Genomic DNA, 14,696 nt, shown 5'->3' on the forward strand with positions numbered 1-14,696 from the left:
GAACGTTGAGTGATAGAAGAAGGGTCTTAATTCCCGCTCTCTTCTAGCAATTCCTTGACAGCAATTTGAGCTCCATCATTATACCCTTAGGCTGCCTGCCTAATAAGAAACCACCTTAGGACGATGATAGATTATGAATCGGGGCGGTAGTCCTGTGGTTGATGTCTCTGCTCCTCCATGACATCGTGCTGTTTTTCTTCCTTTTACACCAGGTTCTAACCCCGTGTATGTCGTTCAGTATATCTATTATATATCTATTTTGTTTTTCCTTTGTCAGGATTATTGTACATGTTTACTGTATGTTAGTAGAAGTGTATATAACTGTTTTTGATCATAATTCAATATTCAGGGAACTGTTGGAGCATACAGATTTCTAGAATGATCAGGATCCCGCCTGCTTTCAAAGTTTTTTTCAGGATGGGTGTTTCCTATGACATCATTGCATGCTTTTATACTTCACCATCTCACTTGAAACCAGATTTGATGTTCTCTTGCCAATGTCCTGATGAAGGGAGCTGTGTCTCCAGAAACGCGTAGACTTGTGCATGTTATTAAAGAAACATTAATCTCTTCCTGGATCCTTTGAGTCCTTGGCGCGGAACTAAGACCCTTCTTCTATCACTCTCTGTTATCAGCCAACTTTGGGACTGCTGCCTGGACCTGGATCTTATATATGCCTGTATAGTGGTTGTGACTGGCACAACCATTATAGGTGAGTGTGTTTTTATTACATATCTTCCTCCCCTTTTTTGGGGTAAGACCCTATTGCGCTTTTCTTTCCACAGTTTCTCATTAACCGAACGTTGAGGCATGGGTGGAGAGGGGAAAGGGTTTTCTTCACCGGTTTGAGACCAAGGACTCCTAGACAAGTCTTCACCCTTTGTAGTTGGACTTTCCCATGCCTCAAGGTTCTCTAAGTCCTCAGTCCTCTCTCCTACCTATTTTGGCAATGGTGGTCTGTGACTGTACAGGTCTTTTGAAAAGCATAAATACAGTCTTTTTAAAAAGGATAAATAAGCAAGATGCTCAGTTCAGCTCTGGTGGGTCGACCCTTCTGCAATGCGAGGCATGAATCCATGTTGTCCTGCCTCCGAGCTTCATCGAAATTTCTGTGGTTGGGAGAAGCTGGATCAGCTCATTTAGTCTTGACTCATGGCTCTTTCTCGCTTGTCCCTTTAGGATTAATCAGTCCCCTGACTGAAGACCAGATGCTAATAACTCTGATTTAGGATCTGGAATTAGAAAATACACCTGTTTATTATACTATTTAGTCAATCATATAAAAATTGTGCATGCCTGTGCTAAACCAAGAAATATCTTACCTAGAGACCTGTTTATTAAGAAAAGAAAAGAAAACATACATTTGGTTCACGACTTGTTAGATTTTTTTTCTTTTACCTTCCCATAAAACTACAACACCCTTTTTTTTTACCTCTGTAAACCCATTTTTTTTTACATACCACTTGCATTATGTGTATTTTCAGCAATGACGTTATTTTCTGCACTGGAATGCCTCTGACCAAACCTGGAAAGAAATCTACACAACACGCACAAACTTGCATACAACGTGCTCATGATATACATCTATAATCAGTTTGCAGTCTCTAAAATTGGTAGAGCAGGTGCAGAGTGTTTCTGCGGACTCTTTACAGTTTTTCTCACATTGTTTTAAGAACTTATTTTACAAGACTGGCTGAGTCTGCCCACCTGGGTACTGAACCCCGGTGTCACCAAAGAACACACTGATATCTGTGTTACACAGATTTTAGTCCATAGATTACCTGGGCCATCAATGAGAAGAGATCTCATGGCAGAGAAAGCTTACCGCCCTTTATCCACAGACCTTACTCAGTCAGCTGGCTCCCTGTGTCTCATACTCCATTTCTTGTTGATTCCCTTGTTCCTGTAGGGATTTAAGAAGACAAGGAGTGACAAACGTTACTGACGTGACAGGTGCCACCGAGATATGGTCCGTCTGCATTGGTAAAGGACTCCTCAACTCCAGGCCCGTTCACTGCTTCTTGGTCAGCTGCACCTGTGCGGGAATCTCCATCCGAGTCCATCAGCTCAGATCTAGACTTTGTCTTCAGCATGCCTAGCTCATTTAACAACAGGAAAGATCTACATCCTACATACACATTTGACCATCTTACCTACTTCTGTTCTACCCATCTAGAGAGGACATTAATATGTCACTGCCTCCTGTACCAATAGAAGGGGAGGGAGTGGTTCAAATTTAGATTACCTCATGTTGTGTAAACCGTAGCATATTCAATGTAGAATCGACCAGCATCTTGTTCTATCTATGAAAACAAAAACTAAAAAAATATACGTTAGATCATTCTTATAACAGACGTGTTTCATAGTAGTCCAGTAAACATAACTGTTGCAAGGAAAAGGCCAGCCTTAAAGCCAATCTAATATGTCTCCTGCACCCTCTACTGCTGGAAGATATAATAAATAACTTCTTCCCCCATTTTTTGTTTACCAATTTAGCAAAATTCATAGTAACTATTACTCTTTAAAAGAAAAAAAAGACATCAGACAATAAAATTACTATAACACTCAATTAAAACAAACAATGGATATAACCCATACACTGCTGGGGAATTTTGAAACCTTACAATAGACGACACGGTTCGTATATACTGTATCTATAACAGAAAGGAAAACCAATGAATAAAATACTGGCAATCTGTATGCAGAAACACAAAATAATAATATAACCATAAAATAAAACAAAACTAATTTGCATATTTCAAGAAATTTAATTTTCCCTGCAAAGCTTATTTAATTATTCAGGTATTAGCAGAATACTATAATGTAAAATCTTGAACTCTAAATAAGGGTTAAACAGAACTTGCTTCACTAGTTGGAAGGCCACATTCCATCCTTATCTTTTAGTAGAAACCAGAGCAAAAGGAGAAAAAAACTCAACTCATCTTCTTCTGTTTTAAAGAAGACATAGCTTTGAAACTTTTACTCTCCATAATACTGTTGGATATATTATATTTTTTTCCTTTTACAAATGGATATGATACCTTCTAACATTATTGGCGTAATTCTTTTAAGATTTTTAGATTAGCTAACATGATACAAAGATATGTATTTACCTGCCCCTATTATATTGTTTTTTTTAATATATACAGTCATATGAAAAAGTTTGGGCACCCCTATTAATGTTAACCTTTTTTCTTCATAACAATTTGGGTTTTTGCAACAGCTATTTCAGTTTCATATATCTAATAACTGATGGACTCAGTAATATTTCTGGATTGAAATGAGGTTTATTGTACTAACAGAAAATGTGCAATCCGCATTTAATCCCTTCCCGACCCTTGACGCACCATATGCGTCATGAAAGTTTGTGCCTTCCCGACCTTTGACGCACCGTATGCGTCATGGCGGGTTTCTGTTTCTGCAGCGCTGGTGACCGGGTTTACTGAAATGTCACCGGCGCCGCAGGTACATAAGAACTTGTAGTTGAGCCCAGGGGGGGTGGCATTGCCCCCCCGTGGCTAAGATCGCCCTGATTGGCTGTTGAAAGTGTCACTTTCACATTCAATCAGAACGATTGTAATATTTCACCAATGAAACTTGGTGAAATACTACAATCCAGCCATGGCTGATGATGTAATATCATCTGCCATTGGCTGGAGCAGGGAGAGCTCCGTGTAATGCCCCCCCATCTGATTGGAGCTAGCGTCCATGTGACGCTTTCCCTCCAATCAGATGTGGAGGAGCGATTTGACCGGTGGGTGCCCTCCCCCTTCAGCTTCATCCTGACCATGGAAGGTGAAGACGGAGGTCCCCTGCTGCGGTCGCTATTGCGATCAACACGCTGCCAGGATCTGCCGCCACCGATCACTGTGCTGCCTGGTAAGATATGCTCCCTTCTGCTGTCCTCCGCTCCCCCTGCCATCCAATTCCACCTCCCCCCCACTCCCACCCAGATCTTTGATCCCCCCAATCGTCCGATTCCCCCACCGACCTTCGCCCCCCCATCGTCCGATTCCACCCCCCACCCCGTCCTCTGCTCCCCCCTGCCCTGTGATCCCTCACAGCTCTGCTTCTGACATCCTGCTTTCAGCGTGCTGATTACTATGATGACCCCTGCTGCTGATGCCAGTAATTAGCTCCTCCCGCCCCAGCTCTGTGATCGCCCCCCTGCCCCAGCTCTGTGATCGCCCCCCTGCTCCAGCTCTGTGATCGCCCCCCCTGCTCCAGCTCTATGATCGCCCCCCTGCCCCAGCTCTGTGAGCGCCCCCCCTGCCCCAGCTCTGTGATCGCCCCCCTGCTCCAGCTCTGTGATCGCCCCCCCTGCTCCAGCTCTGTGATCGCCCCCCTGCTCCAGCTCTGTGATCGGCCCCCTGCTTCAGCTCTGTGATCGCCCCCCTGCTCCAGCTCTGTGATCGCCCCCCCTGCTCCAGCTCTGTGATCGCCCCCCTGCCCCAGCTCTGTGTTCGCCCCCCTGCCCCAGCTCTGTGATCGCCCCCCTGCTCCAGCTCTGTGATCGCCCCCCTGCTCCAGCTCTGTGATCGCCCCCCTGCTCCAGCTCTGTGATCTCCCCCCTGCTCCAGCTCTGTGATCGCCCCCCTGCTCCAGCTCTGTGATCGGCCCCCTGCTCCAGCTCTGTGATCGCCCCCCTGCTCCAGCTCTGTGATCGCCCCCCTGCCCCAGCTCTGTGATCGCCCCCCTGCCCCAGCTCTGTGATCGCCCCCCTGCTCCAGCTCTGTGATCGCCCCCCTGCTCCAGCTCTGTGATCGCCCCCCTGCTCCAGCTCTGTGATCGCCCCCCTGCTCCAGCTCTCTGATCGCCCCCCTGCCCCAGCTCTGTGATCGCCCCCCTGCCCCAGCTCTGTGATCGCCCCCCTGCTCCAGCTCTGTGATCGCCCCCCTGCTCCAGCTCTGTGATCGCCCCCCTGCTCCAGCTCTGTGATCGCCCCCCTGCTCCAGCTCTGTGATCGCCCCCCTGCTCCAGCTCTGTGATCGGCCCCCTGCTCCAGCTCTGTGATCGCCCCCCTGCTACAGCTCTGTGATCGCCCCCCTGCCCCAGCTCTGTGATCGCCCCCCTGCTCCAGCTCTGTGATCGCCCCCCTACTCCAGCTCTGTGATCGCCCCCCTGCTCCAGCTCTATGATCGCCCCCCTGCCCCAGCTCTGTGATCGCCCCCCCTGCCCCAGCTCTGTGATCGCCCCCCTGCTCCAGCTCTGTGATCGCCCCCCTGCTCCAGCTCTGTAATCGCCCCCCTGCTCCAGCTCTGTGATCGGCCCCCTGCTTCAGCTCTGTGATCGGCCCCCTGCTCCAGCTCTGTGATTGCCCCCCTGCCCCAGCTCTGTGATCGCCCCCCTGCCTCAGCTCTGTGATCGCCCCCTGCTCCAGCTCTGTGATCGCCCCCTGCTCCAGCTCTGTGATCGCCCCCCTGCTCCAGCTCTGTGATCGCCCCCCTGCTCCAGCTCTGTGATCGCCCCCCTGCCCCAGGGATCTCACCCCCCTGCCCCAGGGATCTCACCCCCTTGCCCCAGGGATCTCACCCCCTTGCCCCAGGGATCTCACCCCCCCCTGCTGCTACTGGCTCCTGCCTGACAACTCCCCGCGCCTGACAGCTCCCCACGCCTGACAGCCCCCTCCTGCAGTAGAAAGTTTTGCCAAACACTCACACATACACACACGCACACTATAATAAAGTTTAGGGGATTTTTTACACATGCACACAGCACACAAAATGTCCCGCTCGTCCCAGTTACAAAGGGTGTACTCAGCTGAGGAGGCACATGCCTCCCAAGCTGATATTGAGGGAGAGGACCCCCTTTTCTCTATTTCTCCCACTCTTCCTCCTCCAGTGACACAGACTCGACGTCGCAGGACAAGAAATAGTCCGGAGGCCGGGAGGAGAAGAGTCGGAGGCCGGGAGGAGAAGAGTCGGAGGCCGGGAGGAGAAGAGTCGGAGGCCATGGAAAAAGACATACAGTAAAGTGTGAGTAACCCCCAACCTAGCGCTAGTGCACTAAACCACACACACACACCAAACTGACGTACATTACACCAAACTAACCTGAAATACACTACGTCAGGTTGGTGTGTGTGTTATAGTGTACATCAGGTAGTGTGTGTGTGTGTGTGTGTGGTGTATACAACACCACACATATCAACCTGACTCACACAAACCAGACGTACACTACCTTATACCACACTGCACACCAACCTGACATACACTGCACTCCAATCTGACTTGGTGTATGTTAGGTTGGTGTGTGGTGTATGTCAGAATGGTGTGTGTGGTGTATACTACACCACACATACCAACCTGACCTACACTACACCACATACCAACCTGACATACACTGTCAGGTTGGTATGTGGTGTAGTGTAGGTCAGGTTGATGTATGTGTGTGGTGTGTAGTGTACGTCAGGTTGGTATTTGTGGTGTAGTATACACCACACACACCATTCTGACATACACCACACACCAACCTAAAATACACTATGACAGGTTGGTGTGTGTGATGTAGTGTGTGTTAGTTTGGTGTGGGGTGTAGTGTACGTCAGGTTGACGTGTGTGTGGTAAACGCCACACAAACCAACCTGACGTATACTACATTACACACACACACCAACCTGACGTATACTACACACACACACACACACACACACACACCAACCTGGCATACACTACATACTCTCCATACGCCACATGATGTCCGTAAATATTTGTAGCTAATTTTCCATTCAAATTGTTAGCAGTACACCATGTCGCGTATGGAGAGCCGCTGTGTGCCTAAACATTGCTGCTCCCCCACAAGTAACCCCATTTCGGAAACTAGACCTCCAAAGGAACTTATCTAGATGTATAGTTAGTACTTTGAACCTTCAGGTACTTCACAAATTGATCCGTAAAAATGAAAAAGTACTTTTTTCCACAAATTTTCTTTTAACCTTAATTTTTTTCATTTTCACATGGGCAACAGGATAAAATGGATCCTAAAATTTGTTGGGCAATTTCTCCTGAGTACACAGATACCTTATATGTGGTCATAAACCACTGTTTGGGTGCACGGCAGGGCTCTGAAGGGAAGGAGCGCCATTTGACTTTTTGAATGGAAAATTAGCTCCAAAAGTCAAATGGCACTCTTTGCCTTCCGAGCTCTGCTGTGCACTCAAACACTTGATTTCCACCACATATGAGGTATCTGTGTACTCAGGAGAAATTGCATAATACATTTTATGGTGTAATTTTTCCTGATACCCTTGTGAAAAAAAAGCTACCTGGTTGAAGTAACAATTTTGTGGTAAAAAAATATATATATATATTTTCACGGCTCAACGTTATAAACTCCTGTGAAGCCCCCAGGGGTTCAAAGGGCTCACTAAGCATCTAAAAAAAAATCTATGAGGGGTCTAGTTTCCAAAATGGGGTCACATGTTGGGGAGCTCCATTGTTTAGGCACCTTAGGGGGTCTCCAAACGCAACATGGCATCCGCTAACTATTCCAGACAATTTTGCGTTTGAAAAGTCAAATGGCGCTCCTTGCCTTCCGAGCCCTGCCGTTCACCCAAACAAGTGATTTCCACCACATATGAGGTATCTGTGTACTCAGGAGAAATTGCACAATAAATTGTATGGTGTAATTTTTCCTGATACCCTTGTGAAAATGCTAAATTTTATGGCTAAAGTAACATTTTTGTGTAAAAAAAGTAAATTTTCATTTTTTCCTTCCTCATTGCTTTGATTCTTGTGAAGCATCAAAAGGGGTAATAAACTTCCTGGATATGGTTTTGAGTAGCCTGAGGGGTGCAGTTTTTAGAATGGGGTCACTTTTGGGTATTTTCTGTCACCTAGGCCTCTCAAAGTCACTTCAAATGTGATGTGCTCCCTAAAAAAAGTTTTTGTTAATTTTGTTGGAAAAATGAGAAATTGCTGATGAACTTTGACCCCTTCTAACTTCCTAACGAAAAAAAAAATTGTTTTGAAAATTGCGCTGGTGTAAAGTAGACATGTGGGAAATGTTATTTAGTAACTATTTTGTGTGACATATCTCTCAGATTTATGGGCATCAAATTTGAAATTTTGAAAATTGCGCAATTTTCAAAATTTTCGCCAAATTTCCGAAATTTTCAAAAATGAACACAAAAAATATTGGCCTAAATTTACCACTTTCATGAAGTACAATATGCCACAAAAAAACTACGTCAGAATCGCTAGGATCCGTTGAAGCGTTCCAGAGTTATAACCTGATAAAGGGACAGTGGTCAGAATTGCGCAAAATGGCGAGGTCAGTAAGGTCAAAATAGGCTGGGGGCTGAAGGGGTTAAACAAAATTTGACCGGTGCAAAAGTATGGGCACCTCAACATAAAAGTGACATTAATATTTTGTAGATCCTCCTTTTGCAAAAATAACAGCCTCTAGTCGCTTCCTGTAGCTTTTAATAAGTTCCTGGATCCTGGATGAAGGTATATTTGACCATTCCTGTTTACAAAACAATTCCAGTTCAGTTAAGTTTGATGGTCGCCGAGCATGAACAGCACGCTTCAAATCATCCCAGAGATGTTCAATGATATTCAGGTCTGGGGACTGGGATGGCCATTCCAGAACATTGTAATTGTTCCTCTGCATGAATGCCTGAGTAGATTTGGAGCGGTGTTTTGGATCTTTGTCTTGCTGAAATATCCATCCCCTGCGTAACTTCAACTTCGTCACTGATTCTTGCACATTATTGTCAAGAATCTGCTGATACTGAGTTGAATCCATGTGACCCTCAACTTTAACAAGATTCCCGGTGCCGGCATTAGCCACACAGCCCCAAAGCATGATGGAACCTCCACTAAATTTTACTGTGGGTAGCAAGTGCTTTTCTTGGAATGCCGTGTTTTTTTGCCTCCATGCATAACGCCTTTATGTATGACCAAACAACTCAATCTTTGTTTCATCAGTCCACATGACCTTCTTCCAAAATGTAACTGGCTTGTCCAAATGTGCTTTTGCATACCTCAGGCGACTCTGTTTGTGGCGTGCTTGCAGAAGCAGCTTCTTTCGCATGACTCTCCCATACAGCTTCTCTTTGTGCAACGTGCGCTGTATTGTTGACCGATGCACATTGACACCATCTGCAGCAAGATGATGCTGCAGGTCTTTGGAGGTGGTCTGTGGATTGTCCTTGACTGTTCTCACCATTCTTCTTCTCTGCCTTTCTGATATTTTTCTTGGCCTGCCACTTCTGGGCGTAACAAGAACTGTACCTGTGTTTTTCCATTTCCTTATTATGTTCCTCACAGTGGAAACTGACAGTTTAACCCTTTAGTGACGGAGCTAATTTTCACCTTAATGACCAGACCAAATTTTGCAATTCTGACCAGTGTCACTTCATGAGGTTATAACTCTAGAACGCTTCAACGGATCCCGGTGATTCTGAGATTGTTTTTTCGTCACATATTGGACTTCATGTTAGTACCAAATTTAGGACAATATTTTTTGCGTTTATTTATGAAAAAAATTGAATATTGGCAAAAATTTTGAAAATTTTGCAATTTTCAACTTTTGAATTTTTATACCGTTAAACCAGAGATTTTTGTGACACAAAATAGTTAATAAATAACATTTCCCACTTATCTACTTTACATCAGCACAATTTTGGAAACAAAAATTTTTTTCGTTAGGAAGTTAGAGGGGTTCAAAGTTTATCAGCGATTTCTCATTTTTACATCAAAATTTACAAAACCATTTTTTTAGGGACCACATCACATTTGAAGTGACTTTGAGAGGCCTAGATGACAGAAAATACCAAAAAGTGACACCATTATTAAAACTGCACCCCCCAAAGTACTCAAAACCACATTCAAGAAGTTTATTAACCCTTCAGGTGCTTCACATGAACAAAAGCAATGTGGAATGAAAAAAAGCAAAAATTAAATTTTACCTAAAAATGTTGCTCTAACCCAAATTTATTCACTTTTAGAAGAAATAACACAACAAAATGGACCCCAAAACTTGTTCCCCACTTTCTTATGAGCGCGCCGATACCCCACATGTGGTCAGAAACCTCTGTTTGGACAAATGGGAGGGCTCGGAACAGAAGGAGCAATATTTGAATTTTGGAAAGCAAATTTGGCTGAAATAGATTGCGGGCACCATGTTGCATTTACAGGTCCGCTAAGGTACCTAAACAGAAGAAATCTCTCACAAGTGACACCATTTTGGAAACTAGACCCCTCAAGGCTTCTATATAGGGGTATAGTGATCATTTTAGATCCACAGGTACTTCACAGATTTTGTTAACGTTACGTTGTCATATTGAAAATTTTAATAATTTTCTCAAAAATGTTGCTTTAGCATCAATTTTCTCACTTTTTCAAGAGGTAATTCCAAAAATTTGACCTCAAGGTTTGTTAACCACTTTTTTATGAGCGCGGTGATACCTCACATGTGGTCTGAAACCTTTGTTTGGACAAATGGGAGGGCTTGGAACGAAAGGAGCAATATTTGAATTTTGGAAAGGAAATTTGGCTGAAAAAGATTGCGGGCACCATGTCACATTTGGAGGACCCCTAAGGTACCTAAACAGCAGAAACCCCGCACAAGTGACCCCATTTTGGAAACTAGGCCCCTCAAGGAATTTATCTAGATGTTTGGTGAGTACCCTGAACCCCCAGGTGCTTCACAGAATTTTATAACGTTGAGCCATGAAAAAAAAAAAAAAAAATTTTACCACAAAATTGTTATTTCAACCAGGTAGCTTTTTTTTTTACAAGAGTAAAAGGAAAACATTCAGCATAACATTTATTGTGCAATTTCTCCTGAGTTTGGCGATACCTTATATGTGGTGGAAATCAACTGTTTGGGCGCATGGCAGGGCTCGGAAGGGAAGGAGTGCCATTTGACTGCAAAATTGGCTGGAATCAATAGCGGACGCCAGGTTGCATTTGGAGAGCCCCTGAGGTGCCTAAACAGTGGCGGTCCCCCACAAGTGACTCCATTCTGGAAACAAGACACCTCAAGGCTTTTATCTAGGTGTATAGTGAGCAGTTTGAATCCACGAATACTTCACAGAATTTGATAAGCTTAGGTTGCCATATTGAAAATTTTCATTTTTTTCACAAAAATGTTGCTTCAGCATCAAATTTCTCACTTTTTCAAGAGACAACAACACACCGTGGACCCAACAGGTTGTTATCCAATGTCTTATGAGCACAGGGATACCCCACATGTGGCCAAAAACCTCTGTTTGGATAAATGGGAGGGCTTGGAATGGAAGGAGTACCATTTGAATTCTGGTAAAGTTGAGATAAATTGCGGGCACCATGTCACATTTGCAGGGCCCCTTGGGTACCTATACAGCAGAAACCCCCCACAAGTGACCCCATTTTGGAAACTGGATTTTATTCAGGAGTATAGTAAGCATTTTGAATCCACAGGTACTTCACAAAAATGTTGCTGTAGCAACAAATGTCTCACTTTTAGGCTATGTGGCCATGATCCAGCGACACGGCGTCTAGTATACAGTGTCAGCCTTCCTGCAGAGATGTGAGTGTTGTCCACGGGAGAACGCAGCTGCCCATGCCCACGATTTGGGTTCAGGCCGCTGTGGAGCTCTATGCTACCTGCAGAGAACACTCATCTCCGCAGCATAAATTGACATGCTGAGGCTCGGGAAGCTGCACCACAGGTCGGTTTATGCTGCGGAGAAGAGAAGCACAGTGGGCATGGGATTTCTAAAAATCCTTCCACTGTGCTTCTACTGCACAACGCAGCGCTATGGACGCAGGGAAAACACTCTGCGCCCAAAACGCTGCAAATCCCGATTGTGGGCGCACAGCCTAAAATGCTACAATGGATGAATGGATAGATGTCAAACAAATATAACGTCCCACCCCCTGCATATTCTAAGCTGGCGCCCTTTAGTGCCTTTCATGTGGCACTAAAGGGTGCCTAGCCTTGTATTTAGCCCCCCAAAAAATTAATAATTAAAATAAACGACGTGGGGTCCCCCCTATTTTTGATAGCCAGCTAGGGTAAAGCAGACAGCTGTAGCCTGCAAACCACAGCTGACAGCTTCACCTTGGCTGGTGATCAATTTGGAGGGCTCCCCACGCGTTGTTTAAAAAAAAACAAAACGTGGGGTCCCCCCCAAATTAGATCACCAGCCAAGGTGAAGCGGACAGCTGGGGTCTGGTATTCTCAGGGTGGGAAGAGCCATGGTTATTGGACTCTTCCCAGCCTAAAAATAGCAGGCCGCAGCCGCCCCAGAAGTGGCGCATCCATTAGATGCGCCAATCCTGGCGCTTCGCTCCAGCTCATCCCGCGCCCTGGTGCGGTGGCAGACGGGGTAATATATGGGGTTGATACCAGCTGTAATGTCACCTGGCATCAAGCCCTGGGGTTAGTGATGTCACGGCATCTGAACAGATACCCGACATTACTAACCCAGTCAAGTAATAGAAAAAAATAAAGACAAAAAAAAAAATTATTTGAAAACAAAACTCCCCGAAACATTCCTCTTTTACCAATTTATTGAAAATAAATAAATTTCGGTCGCTGTAATCCATTTTGGAGGTCCCACGCCGACTCTGGATCTTCTAGAATATGGGGGGCACGTTTAGGGAACGTATCCCCCATTTTCTGGAAGAGCAAGCTCTCCATGAGCAGTGTGGGTGCAGTAATCTGAGAATACTGCACTCACACTGCCCCGGTCCAACCTAGGGCAGAGTGACCTGCAGTAACCTCATTCTAGAATATGAGGGGCACGCTCACAGAACGTACCCCCCATTTTCTAGAACAGCAGTCTCTCCATGTGAGGAGTGTGGCTGCAGATTACCATACTCACCCTCCCCCGGTCCACAGTGCAGCAGCCTGTGCAGCAGCGACGTCAGAGTCCATGCTTGCAGGGATCCAGCTGACAGCCGCTGTCTGCGCATGCGCCGCCAGCTTTCAAGAAGCAGGCGGCGTGATCGCAGGGACGGATCACCAGCAGACAGGTATCGTAAGACCGGGGGCTTGGGGGGGCTGGGCTGGGCTGGGGGGAAGTGACGGGGGTGACGGGGGGTGACGGGGGGACAACTTTCTACCGCATGTGACGTGTCACATGCGGCAGAAAGAGCAGGATGGATGCGGCCGCCATCTTCCACGCTCCGGAGGGGGGAGGGGGGAGGCGGCTCTGGAGACCGGAGGGGGCTCCGGGGACCAGAGATCTCCGGTGGCCCGGAGGAGGGGTCAGGGGGAGGACATTTCCCTCCGATCTGAAATGTTTGATCATTTCAGATCGGAGGGAAATGAATGCAGATCCGGCGGCGGCTGCAGTTTTCAGCGCACGTCGGCGCCATCTTGGATTTTCCAGAGGGGGGGTAGGGGTGGTGGGGGGACTCTCCGGTACCAGGGGCTTTGGGGGCACTAAGGGCTCATATTTATTTCTCATCTGACATGTTTGATCACGTCAGATGAGAAATAAATCAATTTTACCGGCCATTTATTTTTTTTTAATGTTGTCGCCGGTATACGGTGTATACCGGCAATCGCATTAACGGGGTCCAAAAAAAACACCCCGATTCATAATCTTGGGGGTCTCAGCTACCTCCGGTAGCTGAAACCCCCGAGATTTTTCATCACTGGGGGGCGCTACAAGCTTTTTCCGGCCTGACGTCTCAAGACGTCGGAACAGAATAAGTACCCTGTTTTTCCGACGTCTTGAGACGTTAGGCCGTCGCTATGGGGTTAAATCTCTGAGACAACATTTTGTATCCTTCCCTTGAACAACTATGTTGAATAATCTTTGTTTTCAGATCATTTGAGAGTTGTTTTGAGGAGCCCTTGATGCCACACTTCATAGGAGATTCAAATAGGAGAACAACTTGCAAGTGGCCACCTTAAATACCTTTTCTCATGATTGGATACACCTGCCTATGAAGTTCAAAGCTCAATGAGGTTACAAAACCAATTTAGTGCTTTAGTAAGTCAGTAAAAAGTAGGTAGTTAGGAGTGTTCAAATCAAGAAATTGATAAGGGTGCCCATACTTTTGCACCGGTCAAATTTTGTTTAAATGCGGATTGCACATTTTCTGTTAGTACAATAAACCTCATTTCAATCCAGAAATATTACTGAGTCCATCAGTTACTAGATATATGAAACTGAAATAGCTGTTGCAAAAACCCAAATTGTTATAAAGAAAAAAGATTAACATTAATAGGGGTGCCCAAACTTTGTCATATGACTGTATTGCTGCTGGACTTTTAAAATACCAATTGTTTTATGTGGACAGTTACATCTTTCTATTTACCAATTTTTCAAGATTTTCGCTTATTTATCTCTGACTTGCATTTATTGGATAGCTGAGTAAGCAAATATACTATATACTTATTCAAATACCAGAGAACACCTCTTCCCCCTCCTCAAAAACGAAAAAATTGAGACTGGCTAAGCTGGGTGTATACGGGGAGTGTCTACATTATTATGCATTTATGCCCTCTGCTATTGGCTACTATTCTGTAAACACCTACATTTATGCATGTTGGGTCCACACTTCAGTGATTTAAAGTAACAAATTTTGTACTTGTAAACTCTCTATATTCTCACCAGGCTAAAAAAATCCCAAAAATCTTCCAATTATCAAAAAGTGCTTTAAGATAGAAAACCCAACACAATTACATGTACATTCAACACTCGGTCAAAGTTTTGAATTTTTTTTTCTCTGCAACTCCTCTGTGACACT

The sequence above is a fragment of the Anomaloglossus baeobatrachus genome, chromosome 6, assembly GCF_048569485.1.
Source record: "Anomaloglossus baeobatrachus isolate aAnoBae1 chromosome 6, aAnoBae1.hap1, whole genome shotgun sequence".
Taxonomy (NCBI): Eukaryota; Metazoa; Chordata; class Amphibia; order Anura; family Aromobatidae; genus Anomaloglossus; species Anomaloglossus baeobatrachus.